The sequence below is a fragment of the Struthio camelus genome, chromosome 3 (genome assembly GCF_040807025.1).
Source record: "Struthio camelus isolate bStrCam1 chromosome 3, bStrCam1.hap1, whole genome shotgun sequence".
Taxonomy (NCBI): Eukaryota; Metazoa; Chordata; class Aves; order Struthioniformes; family Struthionidae; genus Struthio; species Struthio camelus.
The window spans coordinates 90,445,541-90,466,937 of record NC_090944.1 but is presented as its reverse complement, the minus strand read 5'-3'; the positions used below and the strand labels follow the sequence as shown (position 1 = coordinate 90,466,937).

Sequence of the window (21,397 nt, the reverse complement as noted above, 5' to 3'; positions counted from 1 at the left end):
ACTATTCTGGATCAAAGCACTGTATGAATGCAAGAATTCATCCTGAAGATAAAATGTGAATCTGTATCACTTTGCAACATCTCCCTGGAAAACTGAGTTTCATAAAAGGACTAATGTGTTAAGTGGAATTTGCTTTTTGTTGCTAAGGCACTTCAAAATAACTATTAATAAAGACTAGACTTATTGTTCCAGCTAAGACAATTCTTCCACTGATTAAATGAAAGTGGAGGTCTCTCTACTCTTAATAAAACTCTTACTGAAAGAAATAAAGGCCCATCAACCAATTCAATCAGCTCTGCCATTCTAATAAAAGATTTGAAGTCCTAAATATTTGAAACTAACCCAAATATTCCCATACCAACCAGTATGAGTTTGATAGAACTAACAGCATTAGTCATAGTAACAGATAGTAAACAAGACTCCAATTTGTTAGTCTTTGCAGAAAATTTAAGAAAATCTAATTCTTCAGGTACAACACTGGTCCCTCCCCATTTGTCTAACTCAAATCTCCTCCTCCCCATTTCAGATGAGGGTGTATTTGAACAGACTCACATGTAAGAACTACAGTTTAGTACCAATTACGCTTGAGAGGTGACCCTCTTGCATACAGGAACTACTCAGTAGGGATTTTAGAGCGGAATAGCTCTTTCCTGCTGTGTTTTTGTCCAGGAATGCAATTTCCTTGTAAGTCTTTACAAGCAGCTAATATTAAGACTGCTACAAGACCACACTTTGTTTCAGACATACTTGCCAATTCATCTGGAGGTAAAGCAAAGTGTCCATCTAATTCCCTCCTACCTACTGAAGAAAATAAGTTAGTTGATTTTTTTTTTTTTTTAAATACATGGATCATTTAAGCTTGTCTTAAATTGTTACTAGAACTCACTTTCCAGTTAGGCAAGAGCAATTAAAAGCTACCAAAACCAGCTCAGCTTAACGCAACAATTCTTTTCGTATTTGGTGTTCTAGTAACACACACCTTGAACGAGTAGTTGCCGAACCTGTTTTAATAAACCTAAAACTTTTAAAAAGATTATTAATAATAATATTTGTAACTAATCTTAAAATAATCCCATTATTAAACAAACTTGCATGTAAATTCAATGCATTTTACTGATACACAATTAATTGTTCTGACATTTCCAATGACTCAACATTAGAGTGAGACAGAATCCAATACACCATGCAAGCTGATATGCACATAAGAAAGTTGGATAGAACTAGAATAGTAGTATATTGTGTTTAAGCTGAACAAGATAGGCTTTATTTCCTTGAACTCTCTACAACCTCAGTGACAGTTGTGAAGTGACTGGGGAAAGAGTTCCCATCCACATAAAAATTCTGAGTCTACTGGAGAAAAGCAGCTTTACAGAAAACTGAAGAACTGAAGAAAGATTGTCCAGAGCAGCTACAGAATATAACACAGGGAAAAACCTCCTACCTTAAAACGCTTTGAGAAAGGGTTGACTCATAGAGCAAGTCAACCACCATATAAGGAATTGAATCTGAAGGGGTTTTTTAAAAGTAATTTTATTAAAGAAAAAATATTAATAGCTTGTCTAATATACAGTATGCTTTCTAAGTAATATTATTTATAACTTTGCATCTCCACTATGTTGCAATATTACTCAGATTATAGGAAGAACTAAGTTCTCACTTCTCAAATTTAGATAGAGAAATAAATTAATTCTCTATTGCAAAAAGTCTACAAAATCAAAAGATTTCAGAAACAAACCAACACCTCAGTGAAATGCCTGAACTACCAACCTACTGGCTACTCTGAAGTAGGAAGGTGAGAAGAAAGTTTGATAGATCTCAGTCTCATTGTCACCCAAAACATGAACATTTAAGAAACTGAAATATTCACATAATTAAAAAAAAGATTTCTTACCAATTCTGGCTATCATCAACACCTAATAATTGTAGACATTACAACAGAAGTAGATCTTAGACTACATCTGAACATGATGATGGTAGAGAGAGCATAGCCATGTTTCTATGAGTAGCTGAAAAAATATAATTTACACTGCACTGCTGTAAAAGTGACATAACTCTACAGAGGAAAAGCATGGGTAAGCAAAGAAGGTAATGTTAGAATTTAATGAAGCAGGAACTGGTGAACCATTTGAGAGACTCATATGGGGAGTTATTTTTGAACAGAGTACTAAGACTGGAAAAGTCATCTTATTTACATTTTAAATATCTTTTAGAAGATTAGAAAAACAATATTTGTAAAAGAAGAAATACAGTGATCACAGGATGAGGACAAAACTCTTCACGTTTATGTGTTTAAAAAAAAAAAAACAAAAAGATACCGAAAAAATGTAGTATGAACTATTACTTGACGAGGAAGGGATAAAAGAGGATCTTAAATTGCCAGATGAAATCATGATGACATAAAGGACATGAAAATGGAATCCATGAAAGGATCTGAAAGGGAACACAAAACGTCAAACTTTGTGTTACATTTGAGAAAGGTGAAAGACTTAACATGTGATATTTTAAAAAAGACTGAAAGACAGACCAAGCAGGAAGACAAGGAAGGATATGACAGAACAGAATTCTGGGCAACGGACATGTATGCAGTACTTTTCTGGAAATGAATGCTTTCAGAGAAAGAATGAATACCACCAGAAAGACCACACAGGTGGTTAACTGAAAGATTTATTTAACATTAATCAGTATCAAAAAAATGATGTCTTTTGAATCAATTAATAAGCAGATTTCAAAACCGTTGAATAAAGAAGGCTGCATGTACATTATGGAATCAGTAAATTAAGTGAGAATGATACACTGCAAAGATCTATCCACAGAATACATGCAGACACCTCTCTCCTGCCCTTATCAGGGCACCGTTTGGAAGGGAGTACAAGAGCCAATAGTGCTCTTGAAAAGCAACCCCTCACCTCCAGTCCATCATAATGATAGCTTTTAGAGCATGGGATATCCAATAAGGTCTTCTTCCATGCTATGAAACAAGGCAATTTTACAACACTCTGTAATTTAAAGAAAAATAAAGAAACAATTTTGTACCTTGTGCTTAGCTCTACTTCTACAAACTAGACAAGAAAACACAAGTTAAAAAAAAACTATTTTAATAAAATCTTCACTGAACAGTGTACCCCACACAGTTGGCCAGTTGTGAAAAATACTCAAGGAAAACCTACTGTTTAAGAAGAACAGAGCACGAAGATAATAACATTTGAAGGAAAATCACAGAGGTTGCTGTCTGCATGCAAACCAACACAGTTATCAGACTGAAAGGAGACAGTAAGTATATTCTGACACTTAGAAATTAGTAAGAGGAACAAAAACTCCATCAGTTAAAAAAAAAATGCATTCTACTTTAACAGCCCAGAGCAATGGAGCATGGAGAAGGGGGAAAAAGGCAAGAGAAAAGGGAAAAAGAGGGACAAGAAAGTAAATTACTGGAAGAGAAAATATCTTTAATAAGATTAGACTGTTAAATTAAGCACTACTAATTCATTCTAAACTAAAATTATGATTTCCTTTCCATTGTTTCTTTCTACCTCTATGCCTATATAACATATAGCACCCAAATTCAGTCCTGTGGTCTTTCTACCCAGGGAGCCATGCAAGACGTGATTGCTTGATCACTCAAGTGGGGAAGCATGAACACACATCCCTAAACATATATATCAGACACATATGTACGTACCAGTATGGCCAGGGAGTGTGCATGTTCCAGCTGTGCCACTCGGCCAAAGACTTCCTCTTTAGCAGCTTCACGGATCAAGCACACATTGCCTTTTAGCTTTACTGGAGCAAAGGGAAAAGAAGCTCTTGGACAATTATCTCAGGGAGCAGTAAGATACAGGAGGGAGGATTGCAAAAGTAGAGAAAAAGCAGGAACACATAGAAGAGAAGGAAAGGATATAGAAAAGGGAGAATGCAGGTGATAAAGGACAGGTGACAGTGTGGAGTAGATGAAATAGTCCACTCTGTCACCTATCCCTCATAATTCATTAAGTTTGTGACCAATACCAGGTTTGGTATGAGGGATTGGTTTCTCTGCCGAAAGGATTAAAAAACCCTTTCTATTTAGCTAAGATTTGTTCATATGTCAGTCAGCATCAAAGTAGATTTAAAAAAAAAAAAAACAAAACTAATTTTAAATCAATGAGATGAGCAAAACCTTAACACTCCACCATCCATTTTGGATGGATATTCACAAAGAAGAGAAATAAGAGAATGTATTATGAAATACAAGATTATCCTTGGATGAAATTCCTCCTTTATCTCAAAACTCCAAGACACCACAATCTCCTGATAACGCTCTACTCACAAAGGTTTAAATCTTGTGCGACTTTGAAACACATTCTGTCTTGCCAGAATATTCGCTGGAATGTGTTTCTATAAGATCTTCCGAAAATAGTTACCTTTGTTCGCTCTCAAATTACAACTAATACTTGCATTTAAAATCTCCTTGAACTAAAAGGAAGATTTTAAACTTACTGCAGGGGGCTTTAAATATTTAGAAAGTAACAAACTATTTCTCTGTAGAAAGTTATTAAATATACCCTGCATCAGAGAAGCATCAAAGTATGCACCTAAGTTTTTAATTTTTGCTTCCAAAATACAACCATGGGTATAACTTCCATAGACTCTATATTTTCTGTAGACTTGCAGCTGTTACACCGGCAAGTGCCACATTGTCCCTCTATGTTATAAATGTGTCTGGTTTAAAAATTGTACTTTAGCACAATTTTATCAAACCAGGAAGGCTGAAGTTTCCAACAATGAAATAATTACTGCAGTGTGTAATTCTGGAAGCCACTTACACAATACCTCATAGTAAGTCACATTTAAAAACACAATGAAGACTACTTCACTGAATTAACACTATTTTACTTTTCTTTGTGAGCTTAGTAACAAAAAGAAATACAAGAGCAACAGGAAAATAAGTAGGGAAGTTTAAGAGCAAACCATCTTCAAATTTCATAACACACACTTGTCAACTACAACATAAACTCAGACTGCAGTATGTGAATTTTTTATATTTTCACAGTTACAACAGACTTCTTTAAAGGAGCACTCTGCTAACAAAAAAAAAAACCCAAAACTGAAAATAGCTTCCATTTTAACTACATCACTTCAGTACTTTGATATCAAGCATTCAGTCCCAATAACTTACTATAGTGGTAATAATCCTATGAAGGAAAGAATTTCCCTTCTACCTCTTCCAATAAAAGCAAATTTTAGTCACTTAAAATCTATCAGGATTGCATATACTAACCTGCTCCTTCAAGAAAATCAAGCATATGAAACATCTGCTACTATTGCATAGTTCAAGAACACTGTTTCAAGGTCAAACTATACCGAATGCAAAATAAGAAAGACGCAATATTCCTTGCTAAATCTAAAGTAATATAAATGCAGGCTGCCCTGGAGACCGAACTAGCTGAAATGCATACAGCTGTCATATAATCCACACTCTTCCTCCTCCTCAAACAAAGCTACCAACTGCCAAATGTAATCCAATAATTAGCATATGTAAAGCAAAAGGGTTAGACTATGACATCAGTTTATCTGCTTCTTAGAAAACAGTTTTGAATTAAACCTACAGCCCACTCCAACCTTTAAAATTCTAAACAAATCTTACCAAAGAGAAAGAAACAAAGACCACAGCAATCCATTTACAAGTATATTCTAAAATTTTAAAATCAACAGGAATATATTTCTAAATATTCTCTTCCAAAAAAAAAAAAAAAACCCTTTCAGGTAAAGATTAAAAAATTACATGCTTTGTATCTAAACGTGATACAAAAGATGAAGATTTAATTTCACTAAGTCAGAGAAATTAAGTATTGCTGAATGGTACTTTGGAGCTAACTGAAAAATAAAGACAAGTCAAAGCAGAAATAGACAGTCTAAGCTGTCAGTCATCCAAACATAATTAGCTGTTATCATCATTAACAATAATGAAGCTCACTTTTCTAAAATCTCCGAAAGACAAATGACAAAAGGGAAGAAACGGCTGAAGTCCTTTTTTTCCTGAAACTGTTAGTATATAGGCTTAATGAAAAGTACATGAAATGGAAGCATGTGCTCCTGCCCCTCTCTTGGAAATAACCACTTCAAAAAGCATTTACAAACTTAGTTTATATTTTAGAGGAAACTTTGTTGCTGCACTGGACTTTGATCCTCAGCATTTGCTGGCCTGCAGCCCTGCCCTTCCTGAGGCCTGGCCAGAGTAGTTAATTTCACTGGTCTTAAAGATGAGAAAAAAAAAAATTGTCAAGAAATTTCAAGAGGAAAATCTTCCTGTTTATTTTCTATAAGCATGATCCCTCACCATTCATATCACCTTCCTTTATCAGGAATATGATTATACAGGAAAACTGTACACAGGCTGAAACAAGCTAGAGTGAAGGATCCGGGGAAATTTCCTATCCCCCATCCCCACCCCCCAAGACGCATCACAGAGTACACAGTCCATTCATAAGGAAGGAATTTGTTGAAGCAGCAGATCAGGTTACTAGGCTCAATGAGAACAATGAGAAGACAAAGCAGGGGAAAAATTAAAAAAAAAAAATGCTAACAGGTATGAGCTATTGCATATTGTTAAGAGCAAAGCAACAACTTATTAGAGGACTAACAAGGATAGACTGAGTACTTGTGAGACTGCTATTTTTGAAACTAGATACTTCTCTCTTCCCTTCCACCCCGCCTTTGCCAACAGACAGGGCTCAGAGTGTGCTGGGTTAATAACCAGACCAGGTCAGCCTCCAAAAGATTGTTTTAAGCTGTCTGCATTTTTTAGATAGGGAGTGGATGTGACAGGCTACCCAGGAAAAGACCAAATATAACAAAAGGTCACCTGTATCATATTATCGATATTTTAAGACTAAAAATTTACTGAAAACAAGTACTTAGACTAGGGTAAAAACGTTATAGCTTAGCTATTTTCACAAAATTAGTGCACTCTGACATTTACTTTAGTCAATACATTTTCACCCTGAAAAGTGCCTCCAAAACTTCATTAAAATTTTCCAACTCAAAAAATAATGAGCTGAGCGTGAAAAAACATACCTGATGTCTACTGCCCCGCTGAGCTCACTAACCAAGGAAAAAATGACCTAAGCATCATCCCTACAACTTGATTAAGAAAGAACTACAAGTGGCTTTGTCTTAATCATTTTAGTTCATGCAATTCATCCATCTGTTTTAGCTTTTTTCCTGCTTGGAAACTATACACCAATTTCTTCCCTTTCCCTATAAAATTTCTCTTCCTGAAACATTTTCAAGCTCTTGTGACAGAATGGGAAAGGTGAGAAATCAAGAAAATACATGTTCTATTTCTCTCATTTTCTCTGACAAGTCTCTCCTCCTCAGCTGCATAGCTCTTTTCTAACAAACCTGCTCAACCTGTACAGTTCTGGTACCAACCAGAAGTGAGCTCTTAGGATATGTTTTTGACCTATTCTTCAGTTTATCTTTAAAAATATTTGCAGTAATTCTTAATTATCTCAAATATTTCATTTGAGATCTTTCTCTGCATGAGCTCAACTAAGATAATTCATTGTAATCCTTTGTATGAAAGAATAATATACAACTCTCATTTTACTGAAATAAGATAATATTAAGTAACAGATCAAGATGGTGTGTATCCATTTTTCTTCTTTTCTGAGAACTACCTTCCAATTATTTTTATTTGGTTACTTGCGTATTTGTTGTTTCTTTTCAGATTTTCTTAGTACACACCAGGGGTTCACATGGCTTTTTCCTCAACAGCAAAACACATATTGCATTTGTTGAGGCCTTAATCCTTGTTGAGCTCTTGATCCTTGATTGTCTTTTCTTATACTCAACTTACCAATACTCTTCTTCCCATGCCCCCTCCAAAACGACCAGCACAAAACACAAATTAATAAGTGTTCCTGTTTTACTAACCTGCGTGCTACTGCATTCTGACTTTCAGTTTTGGTGAACCTCACTAGTAAGGTATGTCTTAACAGGGGCTTATTACTGCTATCTCTTTATTGTTTGGAGTAACATGGCATTTTAATAAATGAGAGTGTTTTACTAGTCTCCAAGCTTCAGTGAGCTGAACAGACAGATCCAGCTTGAGATTGGAAGCAGTACACTCACATTTCATGACACTACACCCAGTCTAATAAATGTTTCCAGAACCAGAGACTTTGTGGAGCACAGCACGGAGCAACCTAACATAGCTTAGGTATTTACATCTGAGCTAGTGTAAGCTAGTCTCTGGCTCAGTGCCTTTAGGAACCAAAATGGCTTTGTGCTTGATCCAGAAAGTCCTGCACAATTTATAACAGTCATAATGGAACTAGATTGTAAAGACTATCTCTGCAGCACAAGTTGCCTTAAAACTGAATATTCTACTCAGAAGTAACAGAGCTGACTCTAGATGTGTGGCTCCTAAGAAGAGTTGTTTAAAAAGTATTTTACTTTGTTCCTCCATGTCTTTTCCACTCTATTTCCATAGTTTCAATATATTATCTCTATTCCAGTTATTCATTGCAGAGTTCATTTATCTCTTCTTCCTTAATTTCTCCTAGCAATTTCATCTACGTCATTTCCCGTATTTATCATGTCACTCCGTATACAAAGACATGTTTAAGATATCTTTACTGTAAAAAGAGAAAAGTTAATGCCCGCTTATGTAGGAAATAAAGGACGCCATACATGAGGTAAGTGTAGTGCCTTTGTTCATCTATTAGGAAATTATTATTCCCATTTCATATGTGATTATTTAATACCCTTGTATAAAAGCATATCTCCATCTATACCACTCCTCAAATATTTTTTTAATCATTCTTAAACTTTTTTCGTATTACTATTAAACAGCAAAATCAGGACTTTATGCTTAGCTTACTTCCTAACGTGCATGGCTTATTGACCTTTATTAACTCCATCTCCACAGCAACAAAACCTGCTACCCTAGAAACAGTTCTTATCCTCATTCACTCATGACCAGAGCACAATTACTTCTAGTCCTATTTAAAGGACTTTGTCTAGAACACCTCTCAGTTTACAATTCATTTAAATTTTACAAAAAGTTACTTATAATCTAGCTGCTACAGATATTTCAATACACAAGCATGTATATTGAAACATACATGTTAACAATCCTCCTTAAACCACTTTGTTTAATGAAATAAAAACTGTACGATTGAAAACTAGAGTTAGCTTCTTTGACCAAGTTTTTTCCAAACAGCAGTCAGCCTAAAAATCTCCCTAGGCTTTTTTGAGAGTTCTCAGTCCTTGTACCACCAATCTTTCAGTCCTTGTACCACCAATCTTTGCCTGCTAGCTCCTTCCCCGTTACATAGTATTTTGCTGTTATTAGTTTTGCTTGCGCTCATAGAAATAAACTGTTGCCAATCTCATCAATACCCAACTCAAAGCTCCTAGATCAGTGGGAATATCCTTGGGCCAGATGGCTCTACAGTATAAAATGACTTAGCTGCTCTCCCTCTCCCTCCCCCCCTCTGCTTGAATCACACAAGGCCGCTATAACGACCCCCTTCAAAAACCTAATCCATCCTGTGATAGATTGTTAGTTCCAACATTTCTCTATATTCCAAGGATTGTTTTTAAGATATGATTCTACTTTTTTAAGAGAAAAGCAAAGCATAGCATTAACAGTATTTTGTAGTGATCTACTAACTTTTCAACAAAATACTGAATCACTTGTCCATGACCTTTCCACTCAGGTCATCGGTGAAAGAATTATTATGACTATGTATAACCCCAAAAATGAAGGACAAATCTATCATGCTTTAAAAACAAAATAGCAAGCTGCTTTATTTTTCATCCGATTAATTATATCTTAGTTCTTCTCGGAGAGGAAATAAATGGTCATGACTTGGAGACTGAAAAAGATACTTGAGATAAATGCACAGTTTGTTTTCCATGAACAGTTGTATCACATAAAACTTTGCATACCTTATTGGATCAAATTTACTGCTATAAACATTCTTTATTTGCATTAGTTTCTGAAAAGCATGGTATGTTTATGCATAAACTACATGATTCTATCTACCTGTATATTATAACCTAGCAACATCATATACAAACAGTAAGCAGTTTAAGTTTTCATGAATTCACATAAATACATAAGCCTTTAGAAGCAGGTTCCTTCCAAGGTCACAGATATATGACCAGAATACCAAACCTATCACCCTATCAACAACAATTTCAAGATGGAATAAGTTCTCCCAAATATGTGTGCTCCTATGGCAATGACTATCAGAAATACCAATTGAATAGTGGTTCTCTGTCAGTAGCTAAAGGTGAAAAGGGGCAGACTTTTTTTTTTCCTTTTCTCAAAGGAAGTTTGTCACTGGCAGCAAAAAAGAGAGCAGACATTGTATTTAGTCACGTTGCTGATTCTATATTAAGTTAAAACGTTTGGACGTATTCTTCCAATCAAAAGGTCACCTAGGAAATAGATGTTGACATAGTCAAATATGAATAAGTTTATCACTTAAATCTGACACTTTAAATGGACGTACAGTCTCTGATTTTATTAGCTACTCCTTATGTCTACAAAGCATAACGCAGGCTTGGGGAGAGTTACCAGAGCTATACAACCCAATACAAGTACTGTAGATTCCTTTTTAACTAGCTTGAATTGTAATAGAAATGTGAACAATTCTCAAATATTTAATTTCACATAACCATTTCTGAAATACCTCTTAATAGAAACACACTTAAAATAATTTTGACTTTTTAGTCTTTTTACTCTTTAATAAATGGTTAGCACTGCTTAACTTTCTTCTGCTGTAACACTACTATAGATTTTCTACAATAATAACAATATCTGCGGGCAACAACTTGCACCCTACCTCTTTATGCCTGTACACGTGATAGAAAAATATTGAATAAGTTCTTACGTTCTATAATATACTCCAAGTTTACATATTTCAAAATCAGAATTTGCAGAACAGTTAATGTAATTACAATGCAACTTTAAGTAATACCTGGAGAAATATTTTGACATAAACATTTTAGTAGAATATATGGAACAAAAACAAATAAACAATCAATGTGTATTAGCTCACAGATGAGCACACTAGAAGTTTCTTCTCCCAGCTGTAAACAGCAATACTCCTTGTGTTACATATCTTACGAGTTATGAAAGAAAAACAATGCACTTTAATATACCTGCACATGTAGAGTCAGACATCTGTTCTGTATTCTCTTTGCAGCAATATTATATCACAACAATTACTCTAAACCACAAAGAGAGAACAAAATGGAGGAACACTTGAATTATATTTTTCAGCTTCTTCTGATCTTCTCTAAGTAGCTGCTATATCTTTGCTAATTATACAGCCAAAAGGTAAAACCAGTACAATGCTAGCAACAGTCATCACACAATACTAGTGCAGCTTTATGTAGGAAATGAGAACTAAGCAAGTAATTAGCCCTATTCAAATGCAGATATTTTTGCAATGTGTAATGCAAAATACGTTACAATATTGTCCTGTCAACCTATTTCCCAAGCAAAAGCATAGCTCTATTCAGACAAAGCATCAGTGTTTATATATGTAAATAAAAAACACTCTACATACATGAAAAGTAGTAGTAAAGATTTTCAGAGGTATATTCTATGCTGCCTTTAATATAGCAAAGCTTCATCATGACCAGTAACGCAAGAGTTTGGTGATCTCATTTCATATTATAGAATGGACCATTTACGGAGAATGGAGTCTTAGATGAGAAGGGAAAAGAAACTATTAAGTTGATGTGAGCAAAGGAAGCCATTTAAAACCAGATAAGCTATAACATGTAGTTATTGAGCATCCACCTAGTGTAACTCTGTAGAGTACAAAGGCCAGAGGGGCTCAGGTGGCCTGAATGAAAGTTCAATTTTGTTCCTTGCAGAGAGGCCTAAGCCAACCATGCTAAGCCACTGGCAAGGGAAGTCAATTTTTCAGATTCTCTTAAATCTATGGTTCTCTGAATAGACTGGTAAACCTTTAAAGAATTCAAAAGCAAATATCCTCATAGAAATCTCTGAATGCATAATAAGTTTTATCCTCTCCCCCTCCCCCAAAAAAGTCAATTCTTTCAGAAGATTTTTTTCCCCCTCCCTGGAAACAACGTATGGTCAGAAATGAAAGTTATGATACAGACATGAAACTATTGTATTGGGAAAAAGAGCACAAACTGCAACTGCAAAGTAGAAACTATCTTCAAGCCTCATTTGGAACACCTGGGATAATATGGAAGGACAGTCCTGTCCTGTATCTTCAACATGGACACAAGTAGCTCATAAGCAGCCGTTGATAGAAAATCTGTCTTTTCACCGCTCTCTCTCTCATGTTTGGCTGGCCTCACTAGTCAGATATCTCAACCATGAAGCAGACACACGTCATGGGAACTAAATAACAGTAAATGGCTCAGTCAGAAAGAAAACTGTTGCTTAATACCAGATGCAGCCTTACCCAGAAAGGCTGGCCACCACCACAGACATTAGATACTCAAACACAATCTTTTACAAGGTAGTCTGTCCATCAGGCAAATCGCTCCAAATTAAAATGTTTCCTTTTTTCTTTTCTTTTTTTTTCATGCTATGAAATAGGAATATATTAGGAAAAAAAATTGGATTAAACAAAGTAAGTTTTGCCAGAAAAATTGAAGTTTCTAACTTGCTTCAGTAATAGTCTTTTCCATTGTTCTTGAGTAACAGAACATACAGTAGTGGAATACTATGTTTACTGGAGAATTATAGTGCTTGAAAAAAAATGGAACTGAGGAGACTAGAATGACTACAATATCAAGTGTAATTTATTTTATTTATAATTTGATATAAATTCTTTATAATTTATATATATACACACAAACTCAACACACTTTTCCATGACCCAACATTTCAATTATAACAATTACAAAAAAAAATAGATAAACTTCTCAGAATTGTTATTAATGTTTTACTAATTTTGCACATATTACCACTTTTGTTTTAAGTTAATTTTCTGCACACAATTTGTAAAAGGCCATGAAAGTTTTATCTATCTGGACCACAAGCAGCTAAATACAGTTCCAAGGCTGTTATTCAAGTCTCTCACAATTATACAAAACATACTTCCCACTCTTTATGACTATCAATATGATAATATTCCATTCTTCAAATAAGAGTAGTCATAGCATACATTTATAACACTTAAGTGTGGCCAGGTTATTAGATATACTAACTGAAACTCAGAATAACTAAAGAAATTTGGCCTATTTCTCCCTAGATTATATTATTCCTATCTTCCTTCCATGTGTTCATCAGAAGGGATGAATTTGATCAAGTTGTCCAAGTTTGTATTAAAATATTTCCCAAATGCTTGCAGGTTATTGAAAGTAAAGAGTTTCCTCATAAATTCCCATAAAGCAGTCTTTATTTAGAAATACACACACATTTATTTAGAAATGCACACACATATACACATAGATAGGCAGGTGTTCATCCCCCAAATTACTAACTTGTTCATTGTGCTGCAGGGAGCATGTCAGTATTAGATGACAGTCAGACTCTCTGTTCAGACAACATGAAGCTCTTCTAAACGTGAGCCATATGTGAGAATTATAAAGCAATTCATTCAGACTAGATCAAGTAGTTTAGAGTTAAGAGCTATAGGAGGATGACTGCACCTCTTCATTCCTATTACAGAAAATATCAAGCTGTCATCATTTTTGGCAACTGCACTCTCATGGTTTTCTATAAACAGAGTAATTAACTCTTGCAAAGAACACCCAGCATAGTGGGTTCTTACAAAGAACACCCATGCTAGTGTCCATTTCTGGTCGTATCAGCTCTTTTCCAGAGAAAGACCAAGCTAAGATTTATAAATCACCAAAATTACAAATTTATTTTTACTTCATCCAACACACCAGGGAATGCAATCATATTTCATAACACTAGCTGTATAACAAGAGTTGCTTCCATGTGATTGCGCCATACTCTCAAATCTCAGTGAAAGATAATCTCCCAAGTAACAGATTTCAAAAAAGACTGAACTTCACTTGTACACTTAGCTATATAAATGACTCTCTTCAGGGTTTCCAGAAGAATCTTAATAAACAGAGCAAAATGTCAGCTGCAAGTTTGTTTAAAGGAGGGGTAATACTATAAGTACACTAAAATATATATTTGCCAGAGGTTAAAAATTATTCTTACCTTTGGTTAGGAAGATTCCAAAGGATGCCAACTTGACTCACTTTTTTTCTGATATCAATAAAATAGAGATACCTGCAAGCCAAATGAGAAAGATTCAGGGTGGTTGTTTTAAAAAAAAAAAAGGCATGCCCACTTACGGTATTGAAGTGGAAATCAAAACAATCTTAAATGATCATTTGTGTAAACAGAGAATCTAGCAACCTATATGAAAATAAAATAACAAGAAATACAGAAAGATTTTAGAACTCAGCACAATATAGTAGCTATCACATTCATGTGTTGCAAGAGAGATTTTAAAGCTGTTATCTATGCCAGTTCCTGGCAATAACTGGAAAAGGCTTGGTTAGGAGGAGATGTGATGAACAAGAAGTAGTTGAACCAAACTGTTTCATTATGGCTCTGCTTCAAAGGTCACGATAAAGGATCCACAGCCATTCCTAGAACCATATTTTAAAAAAAGCAAGTAGATACGTAATATTTTCAATTTCAATATTTTCAATTACAAGTTTGAAAAAATTCATGAAGTTCCATAACATATTTTGAGGAAACATAGTAGTCTGTTCACCCAAAAAGTATAGAAAACATTGTTAGAATTTGCATCACTTCTTCCAGCCAGTGTGTCTAACTGTTCAAATTTTATGTTCTACTGACAAAAAGAAATTTATTGAAACATTAAAAAAGATGACTAAACCGCAAAAGACTCAAGCACACACATAAGGAAATATTATTACTGCTGGATGCAGTAAAATAAAATATTAAAAGGATTTATAAAATAAAAAATATTTTAGATAGATCTATCTGATCAACATAGAGTTTTATGTTCTGTACCTCTATAAGTCTAAGGAAGGTGACCTGGCTTTCTATCCTATATCTGTGTTAATAGTTTCAGAATAGAGTTAACTTTAACATGACCTCAGATATTACAATCTAGCCTGAAAATATAATGTTGCATTGCTATTGAAAGAAAGAAAAAAGAACTCAGCATGAACAGATGTTATTTCCTGTACTAAATTACCACTGTAAGGATAAAAATCATTCTAAAAGTATTTGACAGAATAGTGTATACAATGAAAAAAAGTAAAAAGCCTCACAATTCTAATTCAATTGCAAATCTAAGTATTATAGACAGCTGTAACGTAGACAAAAACAAACATACAGACAGAATGCAGAGCAGTTTACTGTTATCTTCATTCGAGCCCTAGCCAAAACTAGGCCATTTAGGCTTAGTTTTGCCAATATGCCTACAGTAGCAACAATCTCCCAGTTTTGTTATAACCTAGAGCTCATGCAAAATACTTCTGCCAGTACAGTTTTTATGTGAGTCTTAAACAACAAAAAAAAAACTTTCCAAGCTTTAAACAATCCTTGCATATGGTAAACTATACAGCAAAAGAATAAAAAGATGTCCAACTCCAACGGGACATATTTCTTTTCTCATATAGGTTGTTACTGTGAGCAAAAGTATGCATCTGTGCACAAATACTAAGCTGGCATGTATTTCAGTCTAATTTGGCAAATGGAGGCAAAAATGTAAAACAAGAATTATTAGAGTTTATAGATGATACATACACTTTTATACATGCACAAGCCCATACTGCAGTCTCACAGCGTCACTGGGAAATAACTAACACTTGTTCTAATCTAAAACTGAAACTGAATCATAAACTAAATCAAGCAGATATACTCATTTGCATATACACAACATTTTTATTTAGGTATGTGTATATATAATAGAATCCTATCCAGACAGGTAAGAATTATCACAGTCAAGGATGTGAAAAAAAAAAAAAAAAAAAAATCCACCTTTATTCTCCAAGAGGATCCACTGCATTCATAAGTTACACTATCTAGGCAACAGGAAACAGCAGCCATTAGCCAACACAGAAGACAAAAGAAGCCACTTAAAAATCCTTATAACTAAACGGTTATGATTCTATGAGGCTTAACTACCAATTTTTGCATGCAGAGATAATATCTACCAAAACATTATCCTTACAAATTCTGTCTTTCTCAAAAAAATTTAAGATGTCTTCATGCCCTCCATCCTGAAGAACAAGCTTCAAAATAGCTCTCAAAGAATTTCCTGACTCCAGATATAGGCACAGGAAGTGGAATCAATTGATCCACACAGTAGAGTAGGATTTAGAGGATTACGGAGTTCTTTCATGAAGCAGCCAAAATGGGAAAATGCAAGGCTTTGTCCACATATTAATATGTTTATTTAAATCCAAAGTTCTTACACAGAACACTGCATCAGAAAAATAATTAAGAGATTACAACTGAAAAAAAAAAGATTATATTTCAAAAAAATAATTACTTCTTTCACCACCATTCTAAGAGTTTCCTTCATAACATCCCGCCCTACATTCATGAAGATCTACAAATGAGAAAATACTCACAATTTTCACAAAAAGTAACAAATTAGAAGTCAGGAGAAACTACACCTGTTTTAAGTGTACTTCAAAATTTATTTGCAACAAAACATGAGACTTCATAAGACTTCTGTGTGCAAGGCTATTATACATCAGTTTTTCCTAGACATTTCCTCTTTTACTATTCTCAGAGTTTGACTCAGGTGGGTTGGTGGGGGGGCAGGGGGTAATACATGCATCTGGTTTCTTAGGTTTTGGGTTGGGGTTTCTGGAGATCAGACTTTCCCAGGAGTTGCCTACTATACACTGCCCCCAACTTTCAACTGAGAGAAATATGCTGGTCTTGTTCTCAAATTCTTAAAACTACAACTCTTAAGTACAAAACTGAAGAATATAGAAAACAATGAGAATAAAGAGGATAGAGTGCAAAGCTCATAATGCTGTACACTAAACCACCATAAACTCCCTGCTTCCCTGAGCTTTTGTGAAAGCACCTTCATGTGAATCTTCGGTATTATTTAGAGCTGACTATCCCGAAAGAATGGGCAGACAGGAAGCATCCTATTCAGAAAGGCCTAGTTTCAAGTAGACTTTGTAATGTCCTGAAAACTGGTACAGGTGGTCACTGCAGAGATCAGCTCCACAGCAAGTGCAGTATGTCCTGAATACTGACTTATTGTACACTCGCCATAGAGTCAGCCTAAATAGCAAGTCTGGTGACTCCTGGACATTCTTGACTCGTAACATACTACTCATAGCATATAATCATATTACTGTCACTATCCGAGGGAAGATAAGGAACTTTCAGTGAGGAGGAGGAGGAAGAAGAAAAGGAGGAAGTAGTGAATCTGAAATACAAGTCTAGCAAATCTACACTAAAACTTCGATTCAAACTCCCATGTATACAAAAAGGAGCAGAATTTATTACGTTTGCAAGATGTATAAAGAAAGAAACATATCTTTTATGTGAAATAGAAATGTAATGGTTTCTTTATGTAAAAAACTGTTCAAAGCAAGAATACAATTGTCTCTGAGATCCCACTGACTTCGAAAAACATTCAGTTCAAACTTATAACTAGTGTAGCAAAGTAAAGTAAAGTCCGCGTAGCACCATACAGCTTGGCTGATGCCTCACTGAGTCATTCACTCTAGATTGTGGCATATTGTCGGTATCTGTTTCTTGAACATTTCAAACTTTTAAGACAAATCCTTTTACTTTCCTCCATACCTAGGCAAACTTTCATTCACATTTCCAGAGGGCCTTCTGGTTACACTCTTCCCAGAATGCAGAAAGAATAAAAAAAAACATACAAATAGAAAAAAATTAAACTTCTGGCCTAGAGGAACAAAAATAATACAGCCAGCAAGGGAGGAATCATCCAATTTCTTGCATGAAGACAAATACAGGGTTAGGGTACATGCTCTGTTCATCAAGATGGGTCAAAGGACAGGCAACTCAGTTCCCATTTACATACACACACACTTCAATCTTATCTGCCAAATTAGACTGAACTATCCAGACATTAGGATTTCTGTTTGAGGAACTGGACCTATCATGCAGGAAAAGAAAATATTTCTGTAACATGGAACACTACTGCTTAGGTATTCTACATTTAAGTATACATTTTGAAGTCAAAGATGGGATTAGTATATATTAAGCAGGCTAGTGTTTTTTTGTTTTTTGTTTTTTTTTTTAAACTTTCTTCACTTCCATGCTTATAATTGCCTTTTCTTGGTTTTAAATACTAACCACTTTTAACATGGAACAAAACAAAGGACAAAAATTGCTACAAAACATTTCTATCCTGAAGTGTGACTACAGTAAGAGAACTGCAGACAAAATACTACTTGTCATTAACTGTATCTAGTGTATGCATATTTATGTCAACCTGGCTCAGTTTTATTGGCAAAACTTTCTACTGTTGTCTGTCCTATCAGCTTATATATACACACCTAAGGCTTTAAGAAAGTCAGACTATTCCACACTACTTTAGTAGAGTTTAAAGTTAGATATCTAATCTCAGTTCTCACTGTTGATGACCGTTCTTGCTGGTGCTACAGAATATAAATGTAAACCACACAGTTATTCACATAAAATAATTTTATAAACACAAGCAAGAATAAGACATCCTGATTCGCACCAGCATTCAGCATTATAGTCAATATATTTCACAGGTCAAGCAGAACCTTTGAGACTATGGACGTTCTATCTGTATATTTGAAACCATTATTTTCAAGAAAAACCAGTTATGGTATTTCTGTAGCAAAGATGATTGTATTTCAAAGATTGCCAGCTGGAAAAGAGACCTGCAAAATAACTTGAAACAATAATTAACAGCACAAGTATCAGAAGTGTTTTTGTTTTTAAATGAAATATTGATTCATATTGCATAAAATTAACTTTTATTTTGAAGTGTAGTCTGTATCTAGTCAAGTTCTTAAAGTGATCACAAGCTAAATGTAGAATTTAAGATCAAACCAAAGAAACACTCTACTTCAATTTCAGCAACTAATGTAGCTGCCCAGCACTTCTCAGGGTCAGGAGTAAAGTGATTACATGGATTTTGCTGTTTATTTCCCCTCCAAAAACTAATCTCAATTTAACTCCATATAACTTCTAATATCCCCAACACAATAGGCTGATCTCTGTAAAGCCACTTTTCCTTCCTTTCATACAGAAAATATCCTGTAAACAGCCTATTTCCCACTCTGAGTGACTGCTTTTGTTTACAGGAAGGAAAGGCAACAGAAATCTTGCCATGCAATAGTGAGAGCTAAAACGTTTTGTTTCATTTCCTAATGTGCAGGTGTTTCATACATGCAATCTATTGTAATTCCTTATTTCACAGTGAAAACATGCTGCTTCTTTTCAAAACATGGTCCAAATAGTATAAAACAATAGGATTAAGGAAGTAGCAGCATGCTTCACTGTGAAGCAAAACAAAAATATACAGCAAACGTGCTATAAGTAAGCTCAATGTAATTTTTTTCCTCAGTTCTGTATGAGACACAGAAAAACAACAGGCAACAAGTAAAATGTATAAAAAAAAGTATGGACTCAAGAAAACAACAGATTTCCCTGATCAGGCCATTTCGTTTGTATGCATTCCGGCTATCCCCCAAACTCCACCTTCAAGTCCTTTTCTGTGTAGTTCCTGCTATAACACAATCAGACCAAGTGGTTTTTGAGAGGCCTGAAAATGTAAGTTCTACAAGGTAGCATCTTTGCATTAGAATTTGTACAATGCCTGCCTTTGGACACTGCAGTTCTTTTACACATTGACTTGTGAACAGGGTTTTCCCTCTGAATCCATAAGTTCTTTTTGACTGCATGCTGCCAGTATCAAGTGTACAAATCAAGGTTCCATCCGCTTCCGACTACCAAAAAAATTCTCCCTTATTTGTCAAGCTGTATTAATAAAATTCCAGTTGCAATGTTACAATAGCTATTTAAAATTCATACTGGAATTCCCCATCTATAGATTTTTCTTGGACTCCCTATCCTGAAATGCTGTAATTCATGAACACATGGAAAAGAATATGTAAACTGTGTTGGTTCAAGGTGCCTAGCACCTCAATTTGTACACCTGTGAGTTTCAAAAATTCTGACACCTATCATAGGAGGAGTGACATTCACTGCTGTGAGATCAGTAATTCTCTATTGCCCACTGCTGTGGGAAAAAATGTAAATTCTAAAAAAAGTCAGGCAATAACAACACTAATTGTGTGGTAGACTACACGTACTGCTTTGTTTAAAAAAAATTGAGAGTTATTTTGAGAGTTAAGACTATCACAAAGTTAAATATGCCTCTCTATGCAAGTGATATACTTATTGATCCAGGCTGGCCCAACCTCACCGGCTGCAGGTCAGTTTGGGGACATTCTGCCATCATAGGCTGAAGTGATGCAGTAAATATTGCTTCTAGTTCTATATACCAGTCCCCGTGCACGCAGCGACGGAGGGATGTCTCCCTAGCAGATGTCGTGCCAGACTCCAGCTATCTGACTGAGTGCAGTACAGAGAACACAGCATTTAAATATCAGAGGGCACATGGCCCAAACATCCATCTCGTATCTCAAAGTGCCAGGAAGACAAATGGAAGGACTGGGTGGGCCAAACACAGTTTGAGGGCCATCAGACGACCACGTTGTTTTAACTTTTTTTTTTTTTTTTTTTAGTAAAACATGCAATTACTTGGAGTTCGTTAAAAGGACTTTCTGATCTGTCATGTTACATGATGAGAGACCTGAGGAAACAAGTTACATCATTGCAGACTGAATACTTAAAGAAAGGATTTGCTAATTAAGGGCAATTAATTACACAGTAGTGCTAATTTGAAAAGCAATATCCGTTAAGCTTTTGTCTGCTTAAGTCTCAGATGGACTGCTGAGCAGAGCTGTTTATGGAACCTGCTGAGCTACCTATAACTTCAAATTATCCTTTCTCTGAGGTGAATGAAGAACACAATTGTTAAGTAACTTATAAGGTGGACAGTGTATAATATACACTGCTGATCTTTAGACAAATCATAATTTTTTAAAATATATTAAATATATAACCATATCTACATCCTGAATACAAAAATCAACAAGCCTTATTCTTACATGGAGGAGTTCCGTTACATTTAGAGTATCAGCTCATAAAAAGGGTATTCTGTATGATAAAAACAGAATACAAGCTAGAGAGCTCTACTCTAGACTTTCTTCTCAAGTGGAAAAGTGATTGTGCATTACACCAAGAACATTGTCAAAAATGAATAAGAAACCCCACATTGCTCATTTCAACTAGATGTCTTATCTACAAGAAATTTGAAATTTATGTGGAATTATTTTCAAGAAAAGGTAATAAAAAAAGAGATAA

General features: G+C 34.9%; 1 protein-coding gene across 8 annotated transcripts in view; it reads right to left on the bottom strand.

Annotated features, from left to right (window-relative positions):
- SIPA1L2 (signal induced proliferation associated 1 like 2) overlaps positions 1 to 21,397 on the bottom strand; it is a 159,884-nt gene that overhangs the window by 109,197 nt on the left and 29,290 nt on the right. For all 8 annotated transcript variants that reach the window (XM_068939019.1, XM_068939021.1, XM_068939024.1 and 5 more), the window contains exon 2: positions 14,165 to 14,236. The gene's annotated coding sequence lies outside the window, so the exon portion shown is untranslated. The remainder of the gene's footprint in view (positions 1 to 14,164; positions 14,237 to 21,397) is intronic.